The 15,139-nt window shown below is 37.5% G+C and overlaps 1 protein-coding gene across 7 annotated transcripts in view; it reads right to left on the minus strand.

Moving 5' to 3' along the window:
- LOC143234396 (netrin receptor UNC5C-like) overlaps positions 1 to 15,139 on the minus strand; it is a 125,623-nt gene that overhangs the window by 75,848 nt on the left and 34,636 nt on the right. The gene's annotated exons all lie outside the window — the stretch shown is intronic.

Genomic DNA, 15,139 nt, shown 5'->3' on the forward strand with positions numbered 1-15,139 from the left:
ACCTTGTGTCAAACTATCCGCGCTAAGCTACAAATAGCGTTATCTGGTCAGAGCAGACTATGATAGGTTAGAAGATAAGCAGCCTTTCAATAGAACCCGCCGCTAACTGTTTGGGTAATTTACTCTCACTAAATATATATAGTGGAGTTTAACAACCACTATTCTAGCGCATCTATGGTTCCAGTCGGCGGAGCGCGTTTTCGCAAAAACGCCCCATGAATCGAGAACTTTAGGCCTTACAGTCCTGGTATGCCAGCTAGTAGGCGAGGTTCGACTTGCCGTGACGACATGTTGCTGTTAGTCAACATTACACTTGAATTACATTTGTTTTCAGTTCTCATAATTTATTACGTTATTAAGAGTGTACAAATCCGTTAATAATGTCGCAGTATATTATAGGAAACACAAACTATTAGCGGTTATCACCTGTAACATTCTTAAGAATACATAGAACCGTTAATAATATTGTGGTTTATTATTGGAAACAATGATTTGTGTGCACGTGTCACTAATCTTTGATTTTTTTTCTTTTTTTGTACATACATAACATTGAGTGATTCACGTATATTCTAATGATATTTCTCTCCCAGGTGAACGAGGACAACCTGCACATCAAACGCGTGTTTTCTGGCACGACGGTAAAGAAACAAAAATGGATTCTCTACAAACGGCGGCAACTTGTTTTCAAAGAAGGATAGGAAATCTTTGTGCCAATTAAAAACGCGCGCCTTGGCCATCCTTCATATCAGCACATAATGGGCTGACTGTAGCCTCGCTCTGCACTGAAAGCCACTGATGATGGATGGCCGCTGAAACTGAACTCCCGCCCACTGGTTCACTGCTGACTAACCCTTGCGGCCATAATCTCGGACACTAGAGCGCACTCTCACGGCAAAAGTAGAACTTAAACGCATTTGTTTTAAGTATACCGACAAATGCGTTGTTTCCTTTCTGCACTCAACTATTTTAAATCATTAATAGCCTCCATAACACGCTTACTTTGTTTTATTAAAGTAAGGGTTTTTTTCGAGGTTATTTCTTAGCGAAGTATACAATTATTTCACGCGCTCCAACTTACTGCCTCATTGTTTAACTTTCTGTCAGAATACGTAAGCTGTTAATGTGTGCAATTTGAAAACATAAATACACGTACACAAGTGTCATGTAGTCATTTCTTCACCCTGTGTTTTCTCCTGTCAGGTAAACACACCCATACGAGAAAGGCCCGGCATGGTCAGGTGGTTAACACACTCGATTCGTAATCTAAGGGTCGCGGGTTCGAATACTCGTCACATCAAACCCAAACATGCTCGTCCCTTCAGCTACGGAGTCGTCATAATGTGAAGGTCAATCCCACTATTCGTTGGTAAAAGAGTAGCCCAAGAGTTAGCTGCTTTCCCTCTAGTCTTTCACTGCTAAATTAGGGACGGCTAGCGCAGACATCCCTCGCGTGGTTTTACGCGAAAATTCAAAAGAATCAAAACAAGAAGATTGCGACACGCACGTGATAAAGTAAGGACGATTGTTTTAATCACCAAACACTGAGAAAAAAACAAATTTAAACACTTGACATTTTGAAACTTTCTATTGTAGAACAAACATAATACAGCTGAGTATGTCAAAATGTATTTATAAACAACGTACAAGTAGTAGCATCCAATCTACACGACCTTGACCCACAAGTACATGTGTTATCCCTCCAATATAACACTGCTTTCTATCTGACCTTGACCTTTCGAGTACCCATTACTAATAGTACTTCTCCTATATAACCGTGAACCTATAAACATAACGTAATAACGTTGTTTCTTCCTCACCTAAGAGTAAGTGTACACACCAACACTGTTATCCATATTACATGACCTTGACCTCACAAATGTATACTATTAGCAGAAGTCGTTATTCGTGACCTTGATATAACAGGAAATGATATGACGTCAGAGTTGCGCTTGTTTTCAATTTCCCTTTCAGGCTGACGAACAAATAGTACTTGTTGTTTCAACTGTCTTGTTGTCAGTGTTATGAACATTCAATACGCCGTTCCATTAAAATTTCACCATTTTCTATCCATACCATGAAATCTACCATTTGTGTATATATGTGTAAAGCAAGTCGTTAGTTCGAGGTCATACGAAGTTTTTTTTAAAAAAGTAAATCCAGTTTTAAACGTAACACCGCTTGGCACGACCTCACAGTTCCAATGAAACATTTGAGATCAAGTCGATTCTTACGTTTCAGTTTCATTAATGCTTTTACAATACGTATCAATACAACACATCCGGCGAATCACGTCTAGCTTGAGAGTAATCTTACACTCGAAAACAAGTATTCAATGTCATGACATCAGTAATGATAGAAGCTCATTCCGAATTTCATGGCCGCCTCAGATTGGAGCCTGATACAGCTGTTAACCCTAATTTTATATTTACAATACGCTAAGAAAATCGTGTATAGCTTATTAATAAACTTACGTTCAAGACCAGGCAATGATTTTCGGATTTCACAACGAAGCAAGTTTAGTTTGCACAAGAAAAATAAACTGACTGCAAATATCTCATTACAGGGTTGTTCAAATTATGTCGGAATGTTTTAAAAACGTTGAGTCAGTTAAGCAAAAGCAACATTTGTACGTTTCAACGTGTGTGTTTTCTTATAGCAAAGCCACATCGGGCTATCTGCTGAGCCCACCGAGAGGAATCGAACCCCTTATTTTAGCGTTGTAAATCCGTAGACTTACCGCTGTACTAGCGGTGGGGGAAACATTTCAGCGTTGCTGTTCTTGATTCGTTGGTTAAGACTCATAACGTAGATAAATAAGTGTATGGAATTACAACCTGAAATATAAAACACTTTTATGGCTTTCGGCCTTTCTTATCGGACGGTAAGACAGACGAAAATTCACAGTGAAAAATGTGTTAACGTTGAGAAAAAAGTTTATTTATAATTCTACATGTTCTTAGTCCGTGTTGTGATTTTGTTGACCGGCTAGCAGCAGGCTGTTTGGTTGTTATGCACCGTGGGCTATTTGTGCTTTGGTTTCGTTTGTTTTGAATTTCGCGCAAAGCTATCGAGGGCTGTCTGCGTTAGCCGTCCCTAATTTTGCAGTATAAGACTAGAGTGAAGGCAAACTAGTCATGACCACCAAACGCCAACTCTTGGGCTACTCTTTTACCAGTGAATAGTGGGAATTGACCGTCACATTATAACGCCCCCACGGTTAAAAGGGCGAACATGTTTGGTGCGACGGGAATTCGAACCCGTGACACTCAGATTACAGTCGAGTGCTTCAACCACCTGGCCATGCCTGGTGTACACTTTAGAATGGACTGAAGTTGTAAATAGCTTTACTTAAACCAGAGCATAAGTGCTTTTCTTTTAATTATCTACTAAATAAGCACAATTGTAGTGAGTGAATTCTCGCGAGAACATTTGTCATTACGCCGTACATACGTTCAAGTAAGCAAGTTTTATCTGCTATAACGAAACAGAGAGATAAAATGGAAAAGGTTTATTATGAAATAAAGTTACACAGAAGTTTTATTTCCTTTCATTCTTTCAGTTACCTCAGTGTATTGTTGATTCGACTTCTTTCATCATTGCTCGATGACAATAATTTATTTTCCATTGTTAAGTATTGTAATTTATCTGGAACGAGTCTCCGATTTATTAGGTTATGTACATTACGTTTACGAATAACGATTTCAAATAGCCGGAATTTTTTATTTTTATTAGAAGTTAACTGAATGTTAATACGTATTAAACTTGTGATATTTGCCAACAATATTGATACAGACAATTTTCTTTCTTAACACAAAAATATTTTAACGTACAAAGAACAATGGAATTTATAATAACGGTTCTTAGAAAAAAGTTATAACAAATAATGATATATACATATATATCTAAGAGTTTATAAACTTACTTCTATCTGGTATGGAACTGAATATTTTATCGACGATTCACGTATGTTAATACATACGTACACTATTTTTGACGAGAAAGCTATCAAAATATGATTTTTAGTGGTTTGAGTCCGCAAACATACTGCTATGCCACTAGGGGGCGCTAGCTATATTCTTTGCTGCTCTCAATTTTCACCGAGGAAGACACCTAACGTTCTCGAACAAATACTAATGTCTGGAGTGAATTCTGAAGTTAAACGGTTTGTAATTTTCGTAATTTCTAAACTTTCGTGGCTAAATATCTGTAGTTTTCCAATCAATCAGCGTTTATCTCAATTATAGCTTCCGAATTTTATAGTACGGACTATAGCAAACCAACAATTATATTATTAAACTCCCAGCGCGTATCGTTGGTTACCTTTAATAAATTTGAGAGGAGATTTGCTAGGAATTTCAGCTAAGAAAACAATACCGGTATTTTACACACACACATAGTATATTTTTGGTTCTTGGACTCAAAAATCTACAAATTTAGAGAACAGGCGGGACTTTCGCAATACACTTTTAACGATATAAGTTAAAGTCATTTCTAAATATATATTTAACCAAAACGAGTATCGGTATTCAAAATAAGAATACATTGGTAAATCCGTTGCAACAATGAATGATTTTTTCTTTTAATTTCGCACACAGCTACTCGAGGGCTATCTGTACTAGCCGTCCATAATATAGCAGTGTAAGACTAGAGGGAAAGCAGCTAGTCATCATCACCCACCGCCAACTCTTAGGCTACTCTTTTACCAACAAATAGTGGGATTGACTGTCACATTATAACGCCACCACGGCTGAAAGGGCGAGCATGTTTGGCGTGACGGGGATGCGAACCCGCGACCCTCAGATTACGAGTCGCATGCCTTAACGCGCTTGGCCATGCCGGGCCTCTAACAATGAATGAAACGTTAATTCGAATCCAGATTTTTAACGATAAACGTTTTTCGATACCTCTGTTAAAATTGCAAGTTCAGTAAATTCATGTTTATTTCCTGAAAACACGTGTTTGCTTGAAACTGATTTAAATTTCAGCCACTAATTACATTTAAATGAACTCTGGAAAAAAAAAAGCGAAACAACAAAAAAAAAACAAACAAAAAAAAACTAATTATTTAATATTTTTCTAGGGGGAAGGAATAGTTCGCAAAGACAACACCAGTGTACAAATATGAAACATTTCTTTCTAATCATAATTAAAGTCAGACGTTTGTTGTTCAAGCTGACTGCGTGGATTGTCTTATCAGTAAACGTCGGCAGTTTCTATGGCAGATAAAAGATCTGATTATAGAGTCGGGTGGACAGAAAATGCAGAAACTATGTGAGTATAAGAACCACTACCGTACAGCTGTGTAGTTTCTTGTTTTCTTTGGCTTAAGAAACTTATAACAAACGATTAACGTGAGCTTATATTCAACAGGCAGAATTTCAATGACCTCGTGCGTGGTGTAATTACAGTTCTCACACACACATAGCACGATTATAGCCATCCAGCCTGGCCCACGTCGGAGAGCTACACTGTTATTTGACTGTAGAGCTGAAAGCATTTTTCATATATAATGACACAAATTTTGTAACTCTAGTGATTAGCTTATGAGGGCTTTGCTGCATCTGTACCTGGGGTAAGAAAGAAGCATGTCTATCTGTCTGTCTCAACCCCAGACGTTTCTCTTGTATTACTGCTGACGTGTGGTTGTGGAGGTTTTTTAGTACTGATTACAGAGTAGTGGCTGAAGATCTCACTATCATTACATCTCCAGCACTGGCGGGACAGAATCCCAAGTTAAAAAATATTCCGTTTTGTTTTTTTCAACTTCCCCTTGCGGGTTGTTTCATTCCTACCATCAACGTCGTTGTTATAAGATCATCAACCAAACTGCGCATGTCTGAAACAAGGATTGTGCTTAGCTTTCAATTATTGATTTGTTTTTCTTTATTTTGTTCTAGTGAAGAGCACTTATAACACTATAGAAGCATCCAGTTTACGCATTTCAGGATAAGCTGTATCGAGAACTGTAGTGCTCGGCATGGCCAGGTGGTTAAGGCACTCGACTCTTAGAATCTCAGAGTCGCGAGTTCGAATACTCGTAACACTAAACATGCTCACCCTTTCAGCCGTGGGGACGTTATAATGTGACGATCAATCCCACTATTCGTTGGTAAAAGAGTAGCCAAAGAGTTGGCGGTGGGTGGGGATGACTAGCTGCTTTCTCTCTAGCATTACATTGCTAAATTATGGACGGCCACCGCAGATAGCCCTCGTGTAACTTTGCGCGAAATTCAAACCAAACCAAACCAAACCGAGAACTGTCCTTCGGTGTAACAGCGGTAAGTCTTTGGATTTACAGCGCTAAAATAAGGGGAGTTCGATTCCCCTCGGTTGACACGGCACACAGCCCAATGTGGTTTTTCAGAAAACACAAAATTTTTCATGAACTGTTGTGTATTATAATTTATCTCGGACGAACATCCAATTTATTATCTTACGTATTACAATTTCAAACAGACTGAAATTGATTTAAATTTGAATTTGAATTCAGAAGTTAATTAACTGTCAAGATGTATCAGGTTTATGTTATCTGCGAAACACGCAATTTTCTTCCTTGACACAAATATACTTTAATACACAAACAATAATACACTTTATATTAACGGATATTGTACATAGATGTTACAAATAATGATTTGCATACAAAAGTTCTACAAACTTACAAACAACGACAGTTCACGATAAGCGAATTAATTCTGTGTTAATACAGGTACACTTCATTTCAGGGAAGATAGCTAGCTCTTCATTGAGCACGCGTAAGTTTTTCACTGACGAAGATATGTTATGTTTCTCGCAGGAATATTAACTTCCGAACTTAATTCACTGAAGTTAAACAGGTTGTAATGTTCGAAATCTATAAATGGTCCTGGTCAAATTCTGTAGTTTTCTGATTGATAGCCTTTATCTCAGTTGTAGCTTCTGAGGATTATAGTATATAATCTGTAGCAAACTGACAATACATACTGTCTCTCAACGCGTCCGTTTATGAACGTTAAGGCAAGGTTCTAGAAATCCCAGTTGGCCCAGTTGCTTTCGTAAAGGCCCGGCATGGCCTAGCGCGTTAAGGCGTGCGCTTCGTAATCTGAGGGTCGCGGGTTCGCGCCCGAGTCGCGCTAAACATGCTCGCCCTCCCAGCCATGGGGGCGTTATAATGTGACGGTCAATCCCACTCTTCGTTGGTAAAAGAGTAGCCCAAGAGTTGGCGGTGGGTGGTGATGACTAGCTGCCTTCCCTCTAGTCTTACACTGCTAAATTAGGGACGGCTAGCACAGATAGCCCTCGAGTAGCTTTGTGCGAAATTCCAAAACAAACAAACAAACAAACAAAATGCTTTCGTAAAATATGTATTGCTGATTCTTACAGTCGAGAATTTTCTACAAATTTAGGAAATAGGCGAGAATTTCGTAATACGCAATAAACAATATAAGTTACATGCATTTCTGAATATAAACATACATCGATATTGAAGTAAATATATAACAGTAAATCTGTTACAGAATCTAAACAGTAAAGTATTCGTGTAGGGGAACACATAATGCTAATATAGAAGTAAGTTAGCAAACAACGTCTTAGAAGCACAGTTATATTTATTGTTGGCAATATGTAATATATGCTTTCTCTATTAAACAGCACTGGGCCTACAAGTCGTTGTTTGTTAGTTCACAACCGCCTTAATTAAGTGAACTGAAATATGAACGCTGAGATTAAATATTTTAATACGCGAGTTTTTAAGTGTCTTAAACTGGAATATCGACACTGTTTGTTTTTTAATTTCGCGCAAAGCCACACGAGGGCTATCTGCGCTAGCTTTCCCTAATTTAGCAGTGTAAGACTAGAGGGAAGGCAGCTAGTCAATCACCACCCACCGCCAACTCTTGGGCTACTCTTTTACCAACGTAACATTATAACGCCCCTACGGCTGAAAGGGCGAGCATGTTTGATGTGACGGGGATTCGAACATGCGATCCACAGTTTACGAGTTGAACATCTTAACTCACCTGGCCATGCTGGGCCTATCGACACTGAAATCAAGTATTTCAATACGTGAATTTTAAAAGCGCTTTAAGTAACTTACATTGAAATATCGACACTGAGGTCAAGTATTACAGCTACTTCTTAACTCACTGTAGTCATAAATCTACATTTTTTTGAGAGAAACTTGCCAGATTCATGTCATCAAAATATCAATATTCAGAAATAAGAAACTCCGAGAGTCAGGGCCGGATCAACCTTACTGGAAACCAAGCGGCTGATATATTTTTAGGGGCCCATCAACAAATTAATTGCACATATTTAAAAAAAAAAATTAAGGTTGGTAGGGGCTCGCAAAGCATTTGGGCTCCGTGGCTGCAGCCCCTTCAGCCTTCGTATTAATCCAGCACTGCAGACACTAGTGTACAATAAACCAATCGTCTAGTCGCTTTTCGTCTTTTAACGACAGTCCCGATTATGTATGTTACACAGTATTTAGTTTAAAAGGATTTGGAAAACAAGAGTATGCTATAATCAATTGCGTCATATTCTAAGAGTGGCCAGGCATGGCCAGGTGGGTTAAGGCATTCGACTCGTAATCTGAGGGTCGCGGGTTCGAATCCCCGTCACACCAAACATGCTCGCCCTTTCAGCCGTGGGAGCGTTATAATGTTACGGTCAATCCCACTATTCGTTGGTAAAAGAGTAGCCCAAAAATTTGCGGTGGGGGGTGATGACTAGCTGCCTTCCTTCTAGTCTTACACTACTAAATTAGGGAGGGTTAGCGCAGATATCCTTCGCATAGCTTTGCGCGAAATTAAAAACAGCACAAACATGACTGTGGATTCGTGTGGTGTTTCACGATCGTACTTGATTATTCAAACTGATTTCTTCTTATGCTGAATTGCACATTCCTCACAACATATACTGAGTAGAGTATTGCAAGCTGGCAATGAAAGTGTAATAACATTCGCACCAGTGAGAAACCCGAAACCATCGGGTACATGACGTAACAAATATTCACGTCTAAAGAATAAAAAACATGTTGATTGATAAGTCCATTGTTACAACTCCAAAAAAGGCCATTCCATACGGTATGTATGAAATGAGTTGGATTTCAGTTCATGCACGTAGGGCACGTGTCTTGATGGTCATCTTCGTGTCCTATATGCATAAGGAAACTTGTAAACTGATGAAAACAAGTGTTTAAAATGTTATTAATCCAACAAAATATAAAGCCTTATTTTTGTGTGTGTCTGTGAAGTGACCCATTTATGACTCTTGAAATGTAAGGTTTACATTACATATATATTTGCATGTACAGAAGTAGACTTCCGTTAATTCGGACTTTGTTGGTGTGTTTTAGAGCAGAGTCACACTACACTATCTGCTGTGTCCAATGTAGGGAATCAAACCCTGGATCTTAGCGTTGTAAGTCCGTAAATTTACCGTTTTTCTATCAGGTGACAGAAGTAAAGATTGTTTGTTTGTTTTGAATTTCGCGCAAAGCTACACGAGGGCTATCTGCGCTAGCCGCACCTAAATTAGCAGTGTAAGACTAGAGGGAAGACAGCTTGTCATCACCACCCACCGTCAACTCTTGGGCTACTCTTTAATCAACGAATAGTGAGATTGACCATCACATTATAACACCCCCACGGCGGAAAGGACAAACATGTTTGATATGACAGGGATTTGAACCCGCAACCCTCAGATTACTACGAGTCGAACGCCTTAACCCACCTGGCCGTGCCGGGCCGCAGAAGTAACGGAAAATGTATGTATTACAATATGGCCACCGTACTATATGTGCTATATCCGGTGCCGAAAAGGCCTTTCGCCAACGTCAACTCTTATCAAGTCGATTGTGTTATGGCAGACACAGTAGAGGGTTGAAATATGATTTTCTTTCCGTGAATAACATTTGTTACGGTATGAAATAGGTTAACCTGTGGAATGTTATTTTTCTACCAATTTCATTGTAATCTTTTACATAAATACAGCTCCAATGTTTTGAAACGAAAAGCTGGGACTGTAGGACTTAGTATAGTGGATCTCTCTTTGTAGGATAATTTTAATGTTTAAATATTTCCTTCGTAAAATCAAGCATATTAAGGTTAGGTTAGAAAAAATAAAAAAACGTATTTAGCACTGCCCTCTTTGTAACTTGCTGCGTCTTTAGCTATGAAAGTATATGTATATAACATATTATTCCATTTCAGTGGGAAAAGTTATCATAGTCATCTAGCCTTCCAGTTGGATTCAGTGCTGAATTTCTTCTTTTTTTGACGTAATTTGCGAAAGAAACCCTATCGAATATCAGTTCCTTCGTGGCAGATACGTAGCATAACGAAAAACAAAACAACAACAAACGCACTGCAACAGATAGTCAAAGATAAAGAAGGAGATTAGGTTCTAGGGAAACTCTCCACACAAGAGACGCTTATACCAGAAGAGCAGATGGAGTAATAAAACCAACTTAGATTGGGAAACAGTTTGAGCATGGCACGTATAAGATCTTGGAGAAGCACATGCGTTTTTTACAGTTTTCTCATCAAGGCATATTGTATTATTTCAAAGTAAATAATGCCAGAGCCAAACAATTAGGGATTTTAAGGGTAATCGATCAGGGACTCGTGACTTTATGACACTATCAGTGAGGATGGACACTATGGAACTGAAGTTGCTAAAAGTGACTGATGACTAGTATAAAAGGATTTTACGACACCTACTGCCTTCTTCTTCTCTGATAAACGAAAAATACGACTTGCTAGGCCCTCCATCTTGTGTACATGAGTATGTACAATACGCGAGTCAAATATCTTTCTACTCGGACTACAGAACTAAAAGGTTCGTAATCAGATTACATTTCCAGAAGGTGTGGCACTATTATTCAGCTACTGTAGCTACAGCAAGAGACGGTTCTACAGAACCAATAAGTGAAGGTATTACTACGTAAACTTGGGTTTCAACATGCAGGGGTGCTGATACTCAGGTTATAATACCAGAAACTAAGGGCTTTTTTCTTATTTGTTGCTTACCATGAAGTAAAGGTGTTGGTATTCAGGTTAAAACTTCATGAGGTCAAGGTGTTGGTATTCAGGTTAAAAATTAATGAGATGAAGGTGTTGATACTCAGGTTACACGTTCATGAGATGAGGATGTTGATATTCAGGTTACACGTTCATGAGATGATGGTGTTGATATTCAGGTTACAACTTTATGAGATGAAAGTGTTGATATTCAGGTTACAACTTTATGAGATGAAAGTGTTGATATTCAGGTTATAACTTCATGAGATGAAGGTGTTAATATTCAGGTTACAACTTCATGAGGTGAAGGTGTTGATATTCAGATTACAAATTAATAAGATGAAGGTGTTGATACTCAGGTTACACGTTTATGAGATGAAGGTGTTGATACTCAGGTTACACGTTCATGAGATGAGGGTGTTGATATTCAGGTTACAACTTCATGAGGTGAAGGTGTTAATATTCAGGTTACAACTTTATGAGGTGAAAGTGTCGATATTCAGGTTACAGCTTCATATTGTTAGACACGATTGTGTTTAAACTGACACTTCATAACGATATAATTTAACACTATATACAACACAATGATACTACTATACAGCACTGCGTTTAAATCGACTTGTCACAACGAAAGTTTAACACCATAAATATCACACATTAATATCGTTAGACGCCACTGTGTTTAAATCAACTCGTCACAACGAAAACTTACGACGTCTGTAAGTGATAAATATTAACATCACTTGTTCATAACAACATATTTTGCGGCTTTGTTTTCAGTTATCACAATTTCTTATTTTTTAATTCAAAAGAAAATATACTAGCGACGCCTACAAGAACACAAAAATATTCTAAAAAAAAAACAAAATACAAACTGACTTTGTAAGTTCTTCAAGAAATCCAACTATAAATAATAGTCTATTCTCATCTCCTTGGTACCACTTAAAATAATTATTCAGATGGTTTTCATTACCGTCAAAGACACGTTTTTAGAAGTCGGGCAGACAAGACAAAAATTCTCCAAAAATTGCTCAGTTTTCTCAAGTTCACTTAGGTTTGCCGACGGAGGGCAGCGATTATCTTGTAATCATGCTAATTGTCGAAGTTTCTTTGACCCAATCCAATTTTCTTTGCTTTTGGGGAATGTTTAAAGTTCTATTTTTGTTTGTTTGTTTATTGTTTCTTTTCACATTTTCTGCGCAGATTCAACTTCAAGAATCGCCCCAACTGTTTGTCATACGTATCGAGGAAGCTGATAATTCAGGGAGTCGAGTCTCACATTATCGAAATTCCTTGTTTCATTAGAACAAGAAATAGCCATTAACTCTCCAGAACTCACCCCACAGGACGGGAAGGGAAATGTAGACAGATAAACAACAGAATATCTTCGAGTCTAAGAGGGTTACGTCGCCTCATCCCACCCACTGCTGGACGAACAGACCACGACTGGACGTTGTACTCAGCTAGTGGTCAATTTAGAGATAACGGTGTCAGACTGTTGGCGTCTTAAGGTGACCAGTAAATTTTAGAAGACGAGAGTAACCCGAAACTTTTAATGAGTTTTACACGGTAAGAACGAGTCTTACTGAAAGCTCAGCAGATGGAAGGAATATCGTTGTGCACTGTCTGTCATACTTGGATGAGATAAAGGCCACAGTCAAGTAAAAACATGGACACTGGCTTTGTACAGGGAACAGATTTATAGCCTCATGTAACATAATTTCAGTTTGTCATAATACATATTAATTGTCATGTATTCAATTAAGCATTATAAATATTGATATTATTAATTGCTAACGAACTTAATTTGATGCAGTCTACGTGGACAACGAGTAGATGCTTCAACAACAACAACAGTTACATTATAAATTTTCAATGTTATATTTGAATTAAGTTTTTATTTAAAGTGATTCTACACGTTTTAGATATTTTCAATAGAACTACAAAAATTCAGTATACCTAGTTAGGCTTAGAGAACAAATAACTTGTATAGCGAACATGAACACGTACGTTCGATTTCGAAATTCACTTTCTTTAATCGATGTACAGAATATTGATTTATGCAGTACACGTTTGGTTCATGTCAAACAATCAATAGGATATTCATGGTAAGTGCATACGTAAAAATGAAAATGACATGTAGAACAGTTTGTTTTTAATTTCGCGCAAAGCTACACGAGGGCCATCTGCATTAGCCTTCCCTATTTTAGCAGTGTAAGACTGCTAGGAATCACCAACCACCGTCAACTCTTGGGCTACTATTTTACTAACAAATATTGATCTTTCAAACTTCCCAAACTTGTGTTTGTTAATTAACAACTTAGATGAAAAATCACTTTTTAATAAAATCGATATTGTTAAAAGTTAATGCCATTTAGACTAATACTTTTACTTTCAGTATTAGGACAAGTAGTTAACAAGCTGAAATAAATATTACGAGGTAATAATATGTATATTTTGTTTTTCTAGCAGATTAGGCCTTTTCAGGCTATCTGAGATGCACTACTTTAAAGTTTTCCAACATACGTAATGCGCGAATAATTGAAACAACAGCACAAAGTTGAAAAAACCTGTATCGAACCAAATACAGCAAACTTTTAACAACAACTCTACATTTCCAGTACTTTCTTTAAAGCACGATAAATATTTGAAAATAAAATTAGTAAAGCGCAAAATATGTAGAGCTCAAAACATACGCGGTCTCTGAGAGAATACGGTGAGGCTTAGCGGCTAAGCCTCGAATAGTGACAACTTCCAAGACTTGAAGACAACGTGATAACTGGAAGAAAATTTCGGCTATATACTAGATTGGTTAACTGTAAATTACATCAGATTGCAACTAGGGCTTTGCAATGTCCCTATCTACTATCTAGCGAAACCACAGCCAATGGAATTGGCTTTGAGAAATCATCGGGGAAATGACATATAAAGATGTCGACTTTTATTATTCAAGTTAACCTTTGAATAAGTTTGTATTATATTCAATTCACAATAATAGGGTAATATTGTCTACTATGTTTGTGCCATTAGTTTCACTTTTGTCATCAGATTGTTTCTAAATCCAACAGATTTTAGATGAAACGATGAAGATTAAATGATTGATGAAACCAGTGATCTATCATACCGTTACATCAGAGAAAAACACAAAATTCCTTCTTGAATTCTCATGTAAGGTGGCAATTCTTACGGACCCATTATAACTTCTATCAATGTGTATAGTAACATTTCAACTCCCAGAAGGCATATACGTTTCGATTATAATAACAAAGATGAACGTTATAACTTCTAAATGTTTCTAGACCTAACTGTCATTCCTTTTCTAACATCATATTACCAGGTCGACTTTTAATTTTGATCTAAGTAGGTTGCCAGATTTTGCTTTATTAGAATATAACAGTAATTAGGCGTGGATTTCTACCTTGGTCGTTGGTTAATTTTTAAAACTTCATCACGTGAAATATTGAGTGTTAAATAATTGTCTAAAAAGTAACGGACAACAATAAATTATGATGAAACTGTCTGGTTGCAACAAAATGGTTAGATAAATATTTTCTACGCTACTTAAAATGTAGTACGTGACGTACAAAATCAAAACTAGTCGTTAGAAATATAAAATATGTAAGCAACCAATTAAATTCGATAATTTTCCTTTTAGTGAAGTTTAACATGACATAATTAGTTTTGTTTTTTTTTTTTGTTTAGATGATGTCTGTTTTGGTTTTTAGTTTATAAAGCTTGTATTTTGGTCAGCCATTATTAATTACAAAAATTTATTACGGATATTTTGATAGATAAAAATTTTACTTTTTAATTGCCTGGCTTCTGCAGAAACAAAAACACACTAAAACTATGACTTGTTTGTCTTCTTTGATGCCTCTACAGAAAAGTGGGGTCTAAATGCCCTTGCGGCTCTGATAACAGAGCTTCTAAAAGGCGCGCTATCGGCCGGAAACTTTCAGTTTACTCAACTCTGACATGAATCCCCACTCTGTCAAAATGTGCCCTAATGGAACTGCCGTCAAGTGGCGTCCTTTAGCCCCGAGGTTAGCAGCAAACAAACTAGTCTGTATTTCGAGGGGAAACGTTTCTTCTGCTTGTCATACCTCTGTCAAAGTTTTGATAAGGGAACCGCCCTA

The sequence above is a fragment of the Tachypleus tridentatus genome, chromosome 12 (genome assembly GCF_004210375.1).
Source record: "Tachypleus tridentatus isolate NWPU-2018 chromosome 12, ASM421037v1, whole genome shotgun sequence".
NCBI classification, from domain to species: domain Eukaryota; kingdom Metazoa; phylum Arthropoda; class Merostomata; order Xiphosura; family Limulidae; genus Tachypleus; species Tachypleus tridentatus.